We start from the raw sequence: 17814 nt of genomic DNA on the forward strand, positions 1-17814 counted from the left end.
AGCTTGAGCCTGGTGCGCATGTGCGCCCACATAATTCAAGATACAGATTGTAGTTTTTATGCCCTGATATCAGGAGCTGGTGGAGAAAAGTTTGAGTAAACAATTCAGAGAATGAAAGGAATAAATCAGATAACTTAATTTTAAGGAGAGCAAATCGATATACAATCCTGAAATCAGCAGTAATTGTAAATATTAAAAACAAAGCTTAAAACGCTGTTTGAGTGAACCCTGAATACAGAAAAATGAATGGCGAAGTCCATTCTGGACATTGTACACTCCTCCTCCTCACCACTCTCTCATCAGCCTGTGAGGCAGCATTCATTTGATTGGCTGGGAAAGAATGGGCGGAGTTGGTTAAACATCAGCCTGTGAGGCAGCAGTGGCGCAAACATCAGCCTGTGAGGCAGCTGTTCTTCACAGACACCAAAGTCACTTGCGCGACCAGCACCAGAGATATTAGAAAAGTATCAATGCCAGCACCCTCCTTATTAGGTTTCCCATGACGCAATGAGTATCTGTCATGGCTGCACACTGATGTCACTCACAGCACATGGGTTGAAATACACAAATGTATACCATTGAGTTGAAATAACCTACATTACAGTAAGGGTATATATTGTCAATTTACAATTATGCCGATCCCGGTTGGAAACCGTATTGACTTCATTGTAAGACTGCTGCAAATCACATTTTGGATGTTGCGGGACGCTGAGATTCCCGTGCTCCGGGGTTTTCTGAAACCAAGCGACGAGGCAACTGACTGGAAGCAGAATGTTTTCAGCGCTGCAGGTGAGATATTATTAATAATTTATTCGACAAGCAGTATAAATCAAATTGTACATTTTGGTGTAGTTATACCTAGTTTTGTGAGTATTGTAGATACCGTCACAAATAAAGCTGGTTGCTAATACGTTCAGCTAATGAGTAGCTAACTAAAATAATAATGTGGAGACGAAGAAATTCATGGCTCGCAATTAGCCACTGTCAGTCGGTTTGTCAATGGTTTGATAAGGTCATTTGAATGTGGAATGTTTCAATGTTAAATATTTGGGCAACGTGTTCTGATTCATTGAAACGAACTAGTTAGCCACTTCATGAAAACACAGGTTTGAATGCTAGCAAACTAGCTTTCAATTTGTGGGAGACACCTTTAGAATCTAACTTTAACGGTTAACACGAGCCGAGAATGGAGTAGTGGCTCACTACACCGCAGAGTAGTCAAATTTTTGCACATGCAATTGACTGAATATTAATATCATGGACTCATACTGTAACTTTTAAACCCAACTATAGCTAGCTACGTTATTGTCACAATATTGTTATACCGGTAGCTAGCTCGCCTGAGGCTGTGCCACATCTCACCCTCTCACAGCCTTCGCGCGAGCCACCAGTGTGCCGTGAACAACATTAGCAACAAGTGTAATCGGTGGTTAGCCTGCAAAATAAAAGTCCCCCATTGACACATGCAAAGGTAAAAAATGGTGATATCGTGCCACAATTAGACTAGATAATGCTAAACAAGGTAGGAATGTTATATAAATTCCACAAAAGACAATTAGTTAATTGGACAAAAAAACGAACAAAAAAAACTGTTGAAATTGCATTGCATGTATTAGATTTCAGAATTGCAATCGGGGTGTACTTATATTGCAATGTACGTACAGCTTTACCAGCCTACTCAGTGACTCCCACAGATTACAATTCGAAAGAGTTTACACAAATATTAGCTTTGCAGCTTTTAGTGCGGGACTTCAACTGTGGGAAATCACCACACTTTTCGGCCTATTGTGTGCATTGGACAATTTTATTTGTATTTTTTATTTAACCTAACCTTTATTTAACTTGCCAAGTGTTAACAACAAATTCTTATTTACAATGATGGCCTACCCCAGCCAAACCCGGACGACGCTGGGCCAATTGTGCACCGCCCTATGGGACTCCCAATCACAGCCAGATGTGATACAGCCTGGATTCGAACCAGGGACTGTAGTGACTCCTCTTGCACTGAGATGCAGTGTCTTAGACCGCTGCCCACTCCGGAGCTCTTATTGTACATATTGCAATGTACAGTTTACCTATGGATCTTGGGTCCATTAAATGAGTTATCAGCCTACTCAGTGGCACTCACAGAACACAACTGAAGAGTTTTCACAAATATTAGCATTCTAGCTATTATATGTATATGTGAAGTCTTAATACATCCACAGTTCAATTTCCAACATATTTTAAACTTTTTTGTGTACAGTTAAATAATTGTCATTTTGTTGAATTTATTTAACATTCCAACCTTGTTAAGGATTATCTAATCCAATTGTGGCATGATTCCACTATTTTTACCGTTTGCATAAATTGCAATGTGAGACTTTTATTTTGAAGGCCAACCGGCGATTCCACTACTTTTGCTTATGTTAATGTTGTTCACAACACAAGTGTGCGAGCAGCCTGTGAACTTGCACATTTCCACCGGAATTTTCCGGGAGCTAGATGTCTAGCCAAACTAACGAGTAGCTTTGGTCTCTGTAATGTTTTCTTACTACATTATATGAGAGGCAGCAATAGTGAGTTAATTGCTGTCAGGCTCTTTCGCTGAACACTCTTTTGTCAATTTACTGCATTGAGGCTGCGGCCACGCACGTGGGGCAAGCATCCCAGCCCCGGTGATGGGGAAAAAGTCTCTCTGGACATTCACCATGCACTGCGGCTATATGCTCGGCTCTTTTCTTGACATGTATGTATGCTCGGCTATTTTCTTTATGTATGTATGCTCATTTGTGCTAAATCCGAGGTCACTGGCTTTGCACAATAATCAGCCCTGTCATATAATTCTCGCCCATCATCCAGTCACTGATTGGACAGTAGCTGTATTAAGTGATGTAGCACTAGTTATGTAATGGTTGTCTGGGCTGTTATCGGAATAGACATGACATATTTTGGTCATATTTGGATAAAGCAAACTAGGCTGTGATTTTGAGACATCACTTCTCTGCAATTTTTGACATCAGACTGGATTGAAATGATATATTGTGAATGAAGCGTTAGCCCTGTTTCATTACACTGCAAGTTTCTTTTTTTAAATCCAGCAAGTCTACACTGATGACATACAATGTAGCTAGTTACCTCCCTGTTCCGGTGTGTGTGTGTGCTTCTAGGAGTGATATCAGGCTGTTGACACTGACTAGTTACGAAATCTACGCTAATGTAATGCATTAAATGTTGCTTGAATATTGAGAGGCCCTGGGCAATTCATATTGATTTGTCTTACATTAAGGACTGCTTAATGTGAGAACCTTTTTATGAATTGTCTAATTTGAGGTCGAATTGTTTTCCATAATTGCTGTTCTGTTCCCTGACAAATCTGAAATAGAATAACATTTGGTGCATGTCAGGTTGTCATTGAATATCAGTCTCAAAACACATGGCTTTATTATTGAAATGACAAGACTGTTAGGAATGGATGATTGGTTTTCTTGATTTCTACTATGACATTCTGTATTGAAAACATTTATCAGTGCAGCTTTATCAGTGAAAGCATTGGCATGTCCCAATAATCTCTCCTTTCTCCCAAAATCCTGGTGCACCTGTTCACTACCATCGTGGATTATATTTTTAGTGGGCAGTTGTGAAGGAGTGCACACTTCAGGAGCAAGGAGAGATTTTTGGGACACATGCTGTGTGTTTTTAAAATGTAATTTTATTAAATTGTTATAGTTATTTAGCTCGGGATTCGAACTAGCAACCTTTCGGTTACTGGCCCAATGCTCTTAACCACTAGGCTACCTGCTGCACATGTCTGTCAGCTTGCAGGGCTGTTTTAGTTTGCTCAGGTTTACCAGTTCTGTTACTGTACACCCAGCCTCTCCTCCTTCCCATTGCTCTCTCTCCCTCTCTCAGCCCTTTCCTCACTCCCATCAGGTGAACACAATGCAATCAATGCTAATGAGCACCACCGGCATCCCTGTTCAAATAAAGAACTAATGAAAGCTGGAGAGACGCTGAAGCGTAGCACACCAATTGCATTAAATGCAATTATACCAGGCTGAGACGCCTTGGCCTCATAGCTACACTTATCTTTATCAATCAAAATTCCTCCCCCTTCAGCGATGCCATTCCAACACCCAAAAGCCTGCTCACAGTAAAGAGTCTGAAAACGTATGTAAATGTGGTATTAGTTTTTAATTTTTTTATAAATTAGCAAGAATGTCTAAATCTGTTTTTAGCTTTTATCATTATGGGGTATTGTGTGTAGATTGATGAGGGGAAAAAACAATTTAATCCGTTTTAGAATAAGCGTAACAAAATGTGGTAAAAGTCTTGGAGTCTGAATACTTTCCGCATGCACTGTATGATTAGAAATATAGGCCTAAGTTAGTGACGGTATTAAGACTTAACAGGATGCGCTCTTAGACCTACAGCTTGATGGTGGTTATACAAGGCTGCTATACTAAACCTACTAATGATAATGACATTACTTATTATTGTAATGATGATGATCGTAATAGTAATAATAACAATAAGGAGTTCAAGGGAAAAGGAGGGTTATTATAAATATACTTTTTCAGACAATTTGGAACAATGTAAACAACACTAAATCAATTATAAATAATACCAATATATGGTATGTATATTATATACAGCACCAGTCAAAAGTTTGGACCCATCTGTTCATTCCAGGGTTTCTCTTTTTATTTAGACTTTTTTCTACATTGTGGAAAAATGGTGAAGACATCAAAACTATGTAATAACACACATAGAATCATGTAGTAACAAAAAGTGTTAAATCAAAATATATTTGAGATTCTTCAAAGTAGCCACCCTTTGCCTTGATGGGAGCTTTGCACACTCTTGGCATTCTCTCAATCAACTTCATGAGGTAGTCACCTGGAATGCATTACAATTAACAGGTGTGCCTTGTTAATTTGTGGAATATATTTTCTTAATGCGTTTGAGCCAATCAGTTGTGTTGTGACAAGGTAGGGGTGGTATACAGAAGATAGCCCTATTTGGTAAAAGACCAAGTCCATATTATGGCAAAAACAGCTCAAATAAGCAAAGAGAAACGACAGTCCATCATTACTTTAAGACATGAAGGTCAGTCAATATGGAAAATTTCAGGAACTTTGAACGTTTCTTCAAGTGCAGTTGCAAAAACCATCAAGCGCTATGATGAAACTGGCTCTCATGAGGACCGCCACAGGAAAGGTAGAACCAGATTTACCTCTGCTGCAGAGGACAAGTTCATTAGAGTTAACTGCACCTCAGATTGCAGCCCAAATTAATGCTTCACAGAGTTCAAATAACAGACACATCTCAACATCAACTGTTCAGAGGAGACTGTGTGAATCAGGCCTTTATGGTCGAATTGCTGCAAAGAAACCACTGTTAAAGGACACCAATAAGAAGAACATACTTGATTGGACCAAGAAACACGAGCAATGGACATGAGACTGGTGGAAATCTGTCCTTTGGTCTGATGAGTCCAAATTTGAGATTTTTGGTTCCAACTGCCGTGTCTTTTGTGAGACGCGGAGTAGATTAACGGATGATCTCTGCATGTGTGGTTCCCACCATGAAGCATGGAGGAGGTGGTGTGATGGTGTGGGGGTGCTTTGCTGGGGACACTGTCAGTGATTTATTTAGAATTCAAGGCACGCTTAACCAGCATGGCTACCACAGCATTCTGCAGTGATAAGCCATCCCATCTGGTTTGCGCTCATTTGTTTTTCAACAGGACAGTGACCCAACACACCTCCAGGCTGTGTAAGGGCTATCTGACCAAGAAGGAAAGTGATGGCGTGCTGCATCAGATGACCTGGCCTCCAGATTTACCCGACCTCAACCCAATTAAGATGGTTTGGAATGAGTTGGACCGCAGAGTGAAGGAACAGCAGCCAGCATATGTGGGAACTCCTTCAAGACTTGAAAAAGCATTCCAGGGAAGCTGGTTGAGAGAATGAAAAGAGTGTGCTAAGCTGTCATCAAGGCAAAGGGTGGCTACTTTGAAGAATCTCATAAAATATATTTTGGTTTAACACTTTGTTTTGGATACATGATTCCATATGTGTTATTTCATAGTTTTGATGTCTTCACTATTATTCTACAATGTAGAAAAACCCTTGAATGAGTAGGTGTGTCCTAACTTTTGACTGATAGTGTGTGTGTGTGCGTTTAGTTTTTTTACTGCTCCTGGGATATAATTATTGTTTGGATAACCTTATTTACTGTGATATATTATTTTTTTCACTCTTTGTGACGCGCTCTGCAGCGGAGAACACCAGAAGAATTATCACTGAATTATCACAGTGAATTATTGTAACGTTTGTTTATGTATCAATTAATCCCATTAAGGAATGGGTTGCCAACTGGCAACTTGACACAAAAATACAATTTCATTCATTCATACCAGAGAGGCTGGTCTAACGCACCAAAGTATAAAGCTTTTAGTACAGATTAAAAACACTGAATTTGTTACATTGTTTATCTGACATGTGGTTGCGTGAGGCTTGGTGCTCACAGAATCAGTAGGATATTAAACACTCAAACAGGATCTGTCTTATTTCTGTAGATATATACAGTATGGATGATTTATAAAGTCAGGAACATTTAACAGTTAGTCTATTGATTTATAGACCTAATTAAGTTGTGGTTTCCTCTCTCCTCAATTGTCTTAGACATTTAAGGCAAGGGTTGTTTTTAAATATAGTGTCATAATAAGACAAACATAACATTGTGTAAATGATAACACATTAGTGCAGGAAATGAAGAAATGTATAAACATTCTGGAGGTGAACGCTGGAATTAAACAATGAACTTTGCAAATGAGGAAAAGATGTGTGCATTAAGGAAATAGACACCTGGCTCAAATAGAAGCCTGTCTCTAATAAGAGCCTGTTGTGTTCAGTGATTTAAGCAAATAAATGCCTGGGATATTAACTGAAGTTTAGCACTAATGATCTGTGAGAAACAAAATGAGAGTGGGTATGTTGTGGAGCAAGGCAGTGTATGGTGCCGCGTAGCCAGCAGATTCCTTTTTGTACTCATGCTAGCGAGCTAGCTAGCAGTAGCCACATCAGCCATTTTGAAATGGCTGTGCCAGCCAATCAGCTCCTTTTGTTGTTCAACGCGATGTGCCGTTCTGTAATGGCTTTTGAGGCTACTGCTAACTAGTAGGGCTGGGAATTGTCAGGGACCTTACGATACTTAGGTGCTGATACGATAGGTATTGCGATTTTTCATGATTCTATGTGTGCTGTTATTTTTGTGATTCGATGTTCTAATCATTGCTCACCATATGTCTGCTGCAGAGGGACAAGAGGGAGCCATGAGAAATCAAGTTTTGATCAGTCATGGAACTAAAAGTTCTGAAAACATTGGGTACAAATCAATTTTTGTAATTCTATATATTTTGCCATGTCTAATGCGTATTCATGTGATATTTGAATAAAAAAAGAATTACAACAGTATGTATGGGCAAATTTAGTTAGCAGACATGTCAGAAATGTCCAGATCAATTATCCCAAGTTATAATAGCTCTCTAAGGTATGCAATGACTAACATGACAAGAGGAGCTGATGATACACTACCAAATTTCAGTATTGCCGCATGTACATTCTACTATTACAACTTTCAACAGTAGGTTCAAAGCCGACCACTCGTGCCCCCCCCCCCCCCCCCCCCCCCCACAGGTCTTGCCCCACTGTTTGGAAACCACTGTCTTAATGTAAACATGATTGCATCTGCTGGCTCGGAAACAAGTCATTAAAATAAGTCAAAATACCGTAACTTACTTAGGCCACCAAACTTTTAAACTTGATTTATCACACAAGGCAATTTCTTGCTCTAGATTGCAGGAAATGGCAGTTACTTAAAGGTCTCCAAAACTGCTGGGGTGAACCCTGACAACAATAACGAGATGGTTTGGATCTAATGCTTTTACTCTGAATAGCCTTTGAGGGATAGTGATCTACCTATTTCAAACAATGAGGCTGTACCCTAGGATGTCTTTCAAGATAACGGGCGATCCACAGATAAATATGAGACGACACCAGTTAGACAAAGTAAAAACAATGGACACACAATAGCAAAATTGTGATGGTGTCAGAAGAACACATGGTCTATCATATTTGAGCCACCCGTTATCACAGATGCGCACGCACACAAAACACATCTCTGAAGATGTTACGTTGTCAGCTTCTTGTGTGTCTCACTGCTTGTTCCTTTTCCAGAGGCGGGTCCCGTGCTGCAGTCCCTGTTTGATCGGGACTTTGAGGCGGTGTTGCTGAGTCCTCAGGTCCTGAACCTGCAGGGTGGAGGAGACTGCAGCGATGGAGAGGCCATTGATGCCTACCTGGAGAGACTGGTCCTGGCCTATCTCAATGACCGCACAGAGGAGAACAATGTTGACTGGTAGAAACAATATCTGGGTAGGGATTTCATGCTGATGCCTTATTCAATGTTACTGTTAGGTATTGCAATTTTTTGTGTGTGTACAGTATGTATGCATATATTTGCTCACATTGTATATAGACTTGTTTTTGTACTGTATTATTGACTGTATGTTTGTTTTACTTCATGTGTAACTCTGTGTTGTTGTATGTGTCGAACTGCTTTGCTTTATCTTGGCCAGGTCGCAGTTGTAAATGAGAACTTGTTCTCAACTTGGCTACCTGGTTAAATAAAGGTGAAATAAATAAATGAAATAAATTCATTGAATCAAGTGTTTTAGTGTTGGGGTAAAAGCCTGCACACCCTGTAGCTCCCCAGGACCAGAGTTAGTGACCACTGCATTTAGTGTTTATTATAAACAAGTTTAAACAAGATTTACTATCCTTTCAACTCAAGCCCACATATTTATTTTTTAAGTGTACATCACTATGAATGAATAAAACTATCCGTGACTTCATCTTAAAAACAATACCCCATGCCATGATTTAGACCTGAGTTTAGGCCAAGCTGCGCTGCCAGGTGACGCCTCAAAATGGAGGCCCACCACAGTTTAGTTCTTGATGGCAGGAACATTGCCAGTACAGTGACTTTTTTTTAATTATTGAGTGAAGGGGTAGGGGAATTGCCAGGCATGGGCTGATGCTTCTCACTGAACGGTGCCGAGTGGAGCTTCCTGCTGCCATGAATTATACATTTTTAATAAGGACAGCTTCACATCTCCTTCTCTCCCATCGGGATGTCTGTGGAAGAATGGGTATTACAGCACCCGTCACTACCCTCCGTATCAGAAGCTTTCAATCTTCTTTCCCTCTCCCATTTCTCTTACAGCGTTTGTAGTTAACTACATGTGTCAGAGGAGCCTGTATGTATGCATGGCTTTAATTGCCCTGAGGGAGATGGGAAGCAGCGTTGTTCTTGTTCCTCTTTGCCCCCAACCTGTGCCTGGTTACACCAGACGTGTTATTGAATGAGTCCTGCTGTGAGGATTGAAGCAGCCGGCCATATCCACTTTGAAAGGCTGCCGGCCTGATTCGCGGTGTGGAAATCAAATGGGCGTATCTTTACTCGTTTCGTTAAGCGGCAGGTAGCCTAGTGGTTAACAGCGTTGGGCCAGTAACCGGAGGTTGCTGGTTTGAATCTCCGAGCCGACTAGGTAAAAAAAATCTGCCGACGTGCCCTTGAGCAAGACGACCTAATTGCTCCTGTAAGACGCTCTGTATTGGAGCGCCTGCTAAATTACTGAACTAAAATACTGAATAAATATAGAAACGCAACAATTTAAAAGTTTTGACTGAGTTTCAGTTCATATAAGGAAATCAGTCAGCCAGGCCCAGCAAATCAGAATTGACTTTTTTTCCCACAAAAGGGATATATTACAGACAGAAATACTCCTCAGCATCCCACTCAGACGATCCCACCATTGAAGATGCCGGATGTGGAGGTCCTGGGCTGGCGTGGTTACACGTGGTCTGCGGTTGTGAGGCCGGTTGGACATAATGCTAAATTCTCAAACAACGTTGGAGGTTTATGGTAGAGAAAATAACATTAAATCCTCTAGCGAAAGCTCTGGTGGACATTCCTGCAGTCAGCATGCCAATTGTGCGCTCCCTCAACTTGAAAACATCTGTGGCAGCTCCTTAATATGCCACACCTGCCAGGTGGTTGGATTGTCTTGGCAAAAGAGAAATGCTCACTAACAGTGATGTAAACAATTTATTTTTAGAGAAATACTTTTTTTGTGCATATGGAACATTTCTGGGATCTTTTATTTATGCTCATGTAAGATGGGACCAACACTTTATGTGTTGTGTTTTTATATTTTTGTTCAGTGTAAATATCATCTCTCTTTTCATCTCTGTACTGAGCTTGCGGCTCGCTCTTTTGGAAAGCCTCGTTTGACAATTCTGAGCTCTACATTTTTATTTTGTCCTCGCTTTTCTATTGCTCCTTCTCTCTTCTGTTTTGTTTCTGTGTTTCTCTAGTGTCTAGTAGTTCTGTGTCCTGTACTTTCCCTCCATTGTTTTTTGTTCTCTCTGTGCTTTTTCTTTTAGGTCCTATTTTTTTCCTATTCCTGGGATGTGATTCTGACAGTGTGATGAATGGTGAGGACTGAGGGGGACAGGCCCTAGTAATTAACCTTCTCTTGTGTCCCAATAATGCGGGGGTGAGGATAGGGCTGGGCGGTATATCGTATTTTACTATATACCTGTATTTTGGTTGGTTTGGGTTTTTACTTTACCTTCTTTAACTGTATTTTAATGTTTGGCTTGTTAAATGTGATACGCTGTGTTTAACGTCAATTTTTATTGTTTACTCCGACACTTGAGTCATCCCTCTCTGCCCTCTCTCTCTCTCTCTCCATGCCGCTTTCCACACAGACCTAGTCCCACACCCCCTGTCACTCAAGGTGCGCATTTGTTGTTGCTTGACCACGACTTGCGTTCAGTCTGCATGGTCAATGCAGCACATGCAACAATGTTGATGACAACGATGTTGTTTCCACTTTGATCTTAATATTAATCCACAAGCGTTCTATAATTACAATCTTAATTAGTGTTTCTTACATCTTCAAACAACTCGTTTGTATTTTTTTAGCAAGTTAATCTGTCGTGTTAGCCACTAATGCTAATCGCTAGCTAACTAGCGATTAAAAGTCTGAGTCAGAGCAAATGTAGCTAGCTAATACAGCCTGATACCAGCACTGGTGGAGGCTAAAATCAGCATGTTGTTTGTGCAACAGTAGCTTCTAAATCAAAGAGGAATAGATGAAGCATGAATATGTTGGCTATATGAATAAAGATTTAATTTTGCCAAAGATTATAGGGTCCCCTAGGAAACACTGAACGTCACTTTAGTTCTTACCCTGTCACAATAACTTGTCCATGGTATTTTCATTCATTGTCATGTCAAACAACACTGTATTCAAAGTGCCCACTATTATTTATATTCTAACTATAGAATTATAATAAACATTCTATTTCCATGATTCCAAAAGTTCACCCAAGTGTTTTGATCTAAATTGCAACTTTTGGTTAAAAAAATAAGGCCTAGTATTTTTGCCCATATCCGTGGCAGTGTGGAACTGATCTCAAATGAGTGCAGGAAATGCAGAAATTGATGGAAATTATTTTAGGTTGAACTTGAATTGAACAGTATAAAACAATCCGAATGGAGAAAGACACATTGAAATAATTTAGTATATATGTGTTGCCACCCTAGGGTCACACACTATTCATGTAGCAAACGTAGAACTTTTATTAATCAAAAACATAAAATAGCGTCAAATACCCTCAAACGGTCAAAAATGTGAAAAATACCATGATATGATATTTTGGCCATATCGCCCCGCCCTAGGTAAGGAGAGAAGTTTCCTCCTGCGCCCGGTGGAGACACCTGATTGGAGGACTTAATCACATATTACAACAGAGGAGAGAGTGATTCTACTGTCAAATAATTTTCCTGGCTGTGATTTATCTGCCCTGTCGTGTAGAGGACCCTCGTAAATTGAGCTTTTCCATTTATGCATTATGGCCTGGGGACTAGGGAGAACAACTCAAGTGAGTGCATTCACTAATGTGCCGCTGCATTATCCCCCAAAAAATGTGAGTTGGTGATTAATAAAGGAAAAATATTGCTTGTTCAAAGTAGTGGACTGGAAGCACAGGTACCAATCAAGACATTTGTCTGGGTATGTGGGTCTTTCTATAAATAATGGGGCCAATGTGTGACATTGGTATCTACATTTTCTAAAAGGTTTGAAACAAAAAATAAATGTTTTTTTTTTAAATGCAGTTCCACACTTAGAGGAATAATGGTGAATGTGCAAATCGCCCCATAACTCCACCTATACAACAGGCCTAGGACTATACATCCTTTAAACAGGGTTCTCACGAAATGTTATGTACTTATAATGAATTTCTGAGATCTCTGTACAAAAAAACTGTCCAACAGCTAGGTCCATGTCTAGCTGTAGATCCAACATCCATGTCCATGTAGATCCAACAGCTAGGTCCATGTCTAGCTGTAGATCCAACATCCATGTCCATGTAGATCCAACAGCTAGGTCCATGTCTAGCTGTAGATCCAACATCCATGTAGATCCAACAGCTAGGTCCATGTCTAGCTGTAGATCCAACATCCATGTAGATCCAACAGCTAGGTCCATGTCTAGCTGTAGATCCAACATCCATGTCCATGTAGATCCAACAGCTAGGTCCGTGTCTAGCTGTAGATCCAACATCCATGTAGATCCAACAGCTAGGTCCATGTCTAGCTGTAGATCCAACATCCATGTAGATCCAACAGCTAGGTCCATGTCTAGCTGTAGATCCAACATCCATGTAGATCCAACAGCTAGGTCCATGTCTAGCTGTAGATCCAACATCCATGTCCATGTAGATCCAACAGCTAGGTCCGTGTCTAGCTGTAGATCCAACATCCATGTAGATCCAACAGCTAGGTCCATGTCTAGCTGTAGATCCAACATCCATGTCCATGTAGATCCAACAGCTAGGTCCATGTCTAGCTGTAGATCCGACATCCATGTCCATGTAGATCCAACAGCTAGGTCCATGTCTAGCTGTAGATCCAACATCCATGTAGATCCAACAGCTAGGTCCATGTCTAGCTGTAGATCCAACATCCATGTCCATGTAGATCCAACAGCTAGGTCCGTGTCTAGCTGTAGATCCAACATCCATGTAGATCCAACAGCTAGGTCCATGTCTAGCTGTAGATCCAACATCCATGTAGATCCAACAGCTAGGTCCATGTCTAGCTGTAGATCCAACATCCATGTAGATCCAACAGCTAGGTCCATGTCTAGCTGTAGATCCAACATCCATGTCCATGTAGATCCAACAGCTAGGTCCGTGTCTAGCTGTAGATCCAACATCCATGTAGATCCAACAGCTAGGTCCATGTCTAGCTGTAGATCCAACATCCATGTCCATGTAGATCCAACAGCTAGGTCCATGTCTAGCTGTAGATCCGACATCCATGTCCATGTAGATCCAACAGCTAGGTCCATGTCTAGCTGTAGATCCAACATCCATGTAGATCCAACAGCTAGGTCCATGTCTAGCTGTAGATCCAACATCCATGTCCATGTAGATCCAACAGCTAGGTCCGTGTCTAGCTGTAGATCCAACATCCATGTAGATCCAACAGCTAGGTCCATGTCTAGCTGTAGATCCAACATCCATGTAGATCCAACAGCTAGGTCCATGTCTAGCTGTAGATCCAACATCCATGTAGATCCAACAGCTAGGTCCATGTCTAGCTGTAGATCCAACAGCTAGATCCATGGTTCAATGTCTAATTTAACTGATTAATGCTTATGATGAGTATGATACTGTATAACGACAACTTACACTGCCATAAATGCAAGGACAGTAAAATGTTTTGTCGCACAATTTTGGACAAATCCTTTAAAAGGGTTAAACAGGTTTTAAATCAACTTGTGAATTTTATTGAATATAACCATGTTCTCCCCTTATCTTAATGTATTACTTTTTTTTTGGGGGGGGGGGGCAGATTATTAATGATTTATCAACAGTTGTAAAAAGTTGTCCAGTGTAGGAAATCCTCACTTGTAGCCTAGTTTATTAAAATACTCATATCTCCTTTTCCTTCATACCTACATAGAGCTGCCATTTCAGGCAGCACTTCAGGGGACAGGGCAGCAGAGCCACAATTTATCATTGATCTTTTCCTCAGCCGTATGCCAGTCTTGATCCCCTCTGTCATATCGCTCTACTTCCCAGCCTGGTGCCCTGACCTCAGCCCTGCTCGGCAGTCTTCTACTGGATGGAGAGTCTGGGTACAGCCTGGTGTGGAACCCCTTCCTGCTGCTAGCCAGGGTCCTGCTGGTCAACTGTGCTATCAAGCTGGACAGCCTTCAGGTAAGATATAATCCACCCCCCTTTTTTTTACTATTTTCTACATTGTAGAATTTAGTTAATTTGGGGAATTTCTTCTTAATGTGTTTGAACCAATCATTTGCATTTTGACAAGGTAGGGGTGGTATATAGAAGATACCCCTATTTGGTAAAAGACCAAGTCTATATTATGTCAAGAACAGCTGAAATAATCAAAGAGAAACAACACTCCATTACTTTAAGACATGAAGGTCTGTCAATTGGGGAAATTTCAATAACTTTGAAAGTTTCTTCAAGTGCAGTCGCAAAAAACATCAAGCACTATGATGAAGCTGGCCCTCATGAGGACCTCCACAGGAAAGGAAGACCCAGAGTTACCTCTGCTGCAGAGGATAAGTTCATTAGAGTTCCCAGCCTCAGAAATTGCAGCCCAAATAAAGGCTTCACAGAGTTCAAGTAACAGACACATCTCAACATCAACTGTTCAGAGGAGACTGTGAATCAGGCCTTCATGGTCGAATTGCTGGAAGAAAACCACAACTAAAGGACACCAATAAGAAGAGACTTGCTTTGGCCAAGAAACATGAGCAATGGACATTAGACCGGTGGAAATCTGTCCTTTGGTCTGGAGTCCAAATTTGCGATTTTTGGTTCCAACCGCCGTGTCTTTGTGAGATGCAGAGCAGGTGAACGGATGATCTCCGCATGTGTGGTTCACACCGTGAAGCATGGAGGAGGTGGTGTGGGGGTGACACTGTTTACTACATGATTCCATATGTGTTATTTCATAGTTTTGATGTTTTCACCATTACTGTACGATGTAAAACCCTTGAATAAGTACATGTCTAACTTTTGACTGGTACTGTGTATATGTATATTTTTAGAGCCATAATGGCCAAATATTAGTTATATAACTGCATATTGGCTGCCTTTTAGTTTCAGAAGTTCACCACAACATCCTAAGATCATGCTATAAAGGAGGCTATTTTAGTATTACTGATACCTACAAATTACTACATGCTGCAATGTGTAGTTTGCTGATAAGCTCCATTCTAACGATAAGATCCATTCTAGTGATCCTACTATTACAGTTGAGAGACACACACACACACACACACACACACACACGTACCGTCGTACGCTGCTTGGGACCTCATCCCCCTACCATTCAGCCTTTAAAATGCTAATGAGATATAGGGAATTAATTACAACCACCTTCAGCGAACATCTGGGAGTTCAACAGCTAACTGTTTTTAACTCAAGGGCACACTGTCCGCTGCCACCTCATCCCTCTGTAAAGTCTTATTGTCACCCAGCTTCTCCACCTCTCCCATCCCAGTCATAAAGAGAGGATGAGAGATTGGGTTGCACTGCTCATCTGCATGTCATCAAATCAAATGTTATTTGTCACATGCGCCGAATACAACAGATGTAGACCTTACCGTGAAATGCTTACTTACAAGCCCTTAACCAACAATGCAGTTTCAAAAAAATGTAGTTAAGAAAATATTTACTTTTTTACTTTAGTTTATTTAGTAACACAATAAAATAACAATAACTAGACTATATACAGGGGGTACCGGTACTGAGTCAATGTGTGGGGGTACAGGGTGATTGAGATTATTTGTACATGTAAGTAGGGGTAAAGTGACTATGCATGGTTAATAAACAGCAAGTAGCAGCAGTGTAAAAACAAAGGGGGGAGGGGGGGTCAATGCAAATAGTTAGGTTGGCCATTTGACTAATTATTCAGCAGTCTTATGGATTGTGGGTAGAAGCTGCTAAGGAGACTTGGCGCATCAGTACAGCTTGCCGTGTGGTAGCAGAGGGAACAGTATGACTTGGGTGGCTGGAGTCTTTGACAATTTTTTTGGGCCTTCCTCTGACACCGCATAGTACATAGGTCCTAGATAGCAGGAAGCTTACCCCCAGTGATGTACTGGACCGTACGCACTACCCTCCGTAGCGCCTTACGGTCAGATGCAGTTGCCATCTCAGGGCGGTGATGCAACCGGTCAGGATGCTCTCGATGATGCAGCTGTATTACTTTTTGAGGGTCTGGGGACCCATGCCAAATCTATTCAGTCTCCTGAGGGGGAAAGCCATTATCATGCCCTCTTTACGACTGTCCTGGTGTGTTTGGACCATGATAGTTTGTTGGTGATGTGGACACCAAGGAACTTGAAGCTCTCAACCTGTTCCACTACAGCCCCTTCGATAAGAATGGGGGCGTGCTTGGCCCTCCTTTTTCTGTAGTCCACGATCAGCTCCTTTTGTCTTGCTCACATTGAGGGAGAGGTTGTTGTCCTGGCACTACACTGCCAGGTCTCTGACCACCTCCCTATAGGCTGTCTCATCGTTGTCGGTGATCAGGCCTACCATCGTTGTCGTCAGCAAACTTAATGATGGTGTTGGAGTCGTGTTTTGTCACGCAGTCGTGGATGAACAGGGAGCACAGCAGGGGACTAAGCACACACCCCTGAGGTGCCCCCGTGTTGAGGATCAGCGTGGCTGATGTGTTGCCTACAGTTACCACCTGGGGGCGGCCCGTCAGGAAGTCCGGAGCTGTAGTCAGGAGCTGTAGTCAATGAACAGCATTCTCAGAAAGGCGTTCCTTTTGTCCAGGTGGGAAAGAGCTGTGCGATTAAGGTTGTGTGATCTGTTTGGGCGGTATGCAAATTGTAGGATGATGGTGTTGATGTGAGCCACGACCATCCTATCAAAGCACTTCATTGCTACCGATGTGAGTGCTACAAGGCGGTAGTCATTTAGGCAGGTTACCTTTGCTTTCTTGGGCACAGCGACTATGGTGCTCCACTTGAAATATGTATGTATTACAGACTTGGACAGGGAGAGGTTGAAAATGTCAGTGAAGACACTTGTCAGTTGGTCCACACATGCTCGGAGTGCACGTCCTGGTAATCCTTCTGGCCCTGCGGCTTTGTGAATGTTGACCAGTTTAAAGGTCTTGCTCACATCAGCTACAGAGAGTGTGATCACACAGTCGCCTGGAACAGCTGGTGCTCTCATGCAGGCTTCAATGTTGCTTGCTTCGAAGTGAGCATAAAATGCATTTAGCCCGTCTGGTAGGCTCGCATCACTGGGCAGCTCGCGGCTGCATTTCTCTTTTGTAGTCTGTTATAGTTTGCAAGCCCTGCCACATCCGACGAGCGTCAGAGCCGGTGTAGAAGGATTCAATCTTAGTCCTGTATTGACGCTTTGCCTGTTCGATGGTTCGTCGGAGGGCATAGCGGGATTTCTTATAAGCGTCCGGATTAGTGTCCTGCTCCTTGAAAGCGGTAGCTCTCTGTAATCCATGGCTTCTGTTTGGGATATGTATGTACGGTCACTGTGGGGGCGACGTCGTTGATGCATTTATTGATGAAGCCGGTGTCTGATGTGGTATTCTCCTTAATGCCATTGGATGAATCCCGGAATATATTCCAGTCTGTGCTAGCAAAATAGTCCTGTAGCGTAGCATCCATGTCATCTG

The 17814-nt window shown here is 41.7% G+C and overlaps 1 protein-coding gene across 2 annotated transcripts in view; it reads left to right on the forward strand.

The window, feature by feature from the left end:
* Positions 1-307: 307 nt before the first annotated feature.
* LOC115153172 (tetratricopeptide repeat protein 27-like) overlaps positions 308-17814 on the forward strand; it is a 143783-nt gene continuing 126276 nt past the window's right edge. The window contains exons 1-3 of one of the 2 annotated variants that reach the window (XM_029698308.1): positions 308-789; positions 8223-8420; positions 14208-14345. The gene's annotated coding sequence lies outside the window, so the exon portion shown is untranslated. Of the gene's footprint in view, positions 790-2394; positions 2729-8222; positions 8421-14207; positions 14346-17814 lie in introns of those variants that run through there. The other variant, XM_029698307.1, reaches the window with a different exon arrangement.

Source organism: Salmo trutta, chromosome 18 (genome assembly GCF_901001165.1).
Source record: "Salmo trutta chromosome 18, fSalTru1.1, whole genome shotgun sequence".
Taxonomy (NCBI): Eukaryota; Metazoa; Chordata; class Actinopteri; order Salmoniformes; family Salmonidae; genus Salmo; species Salmo trutta.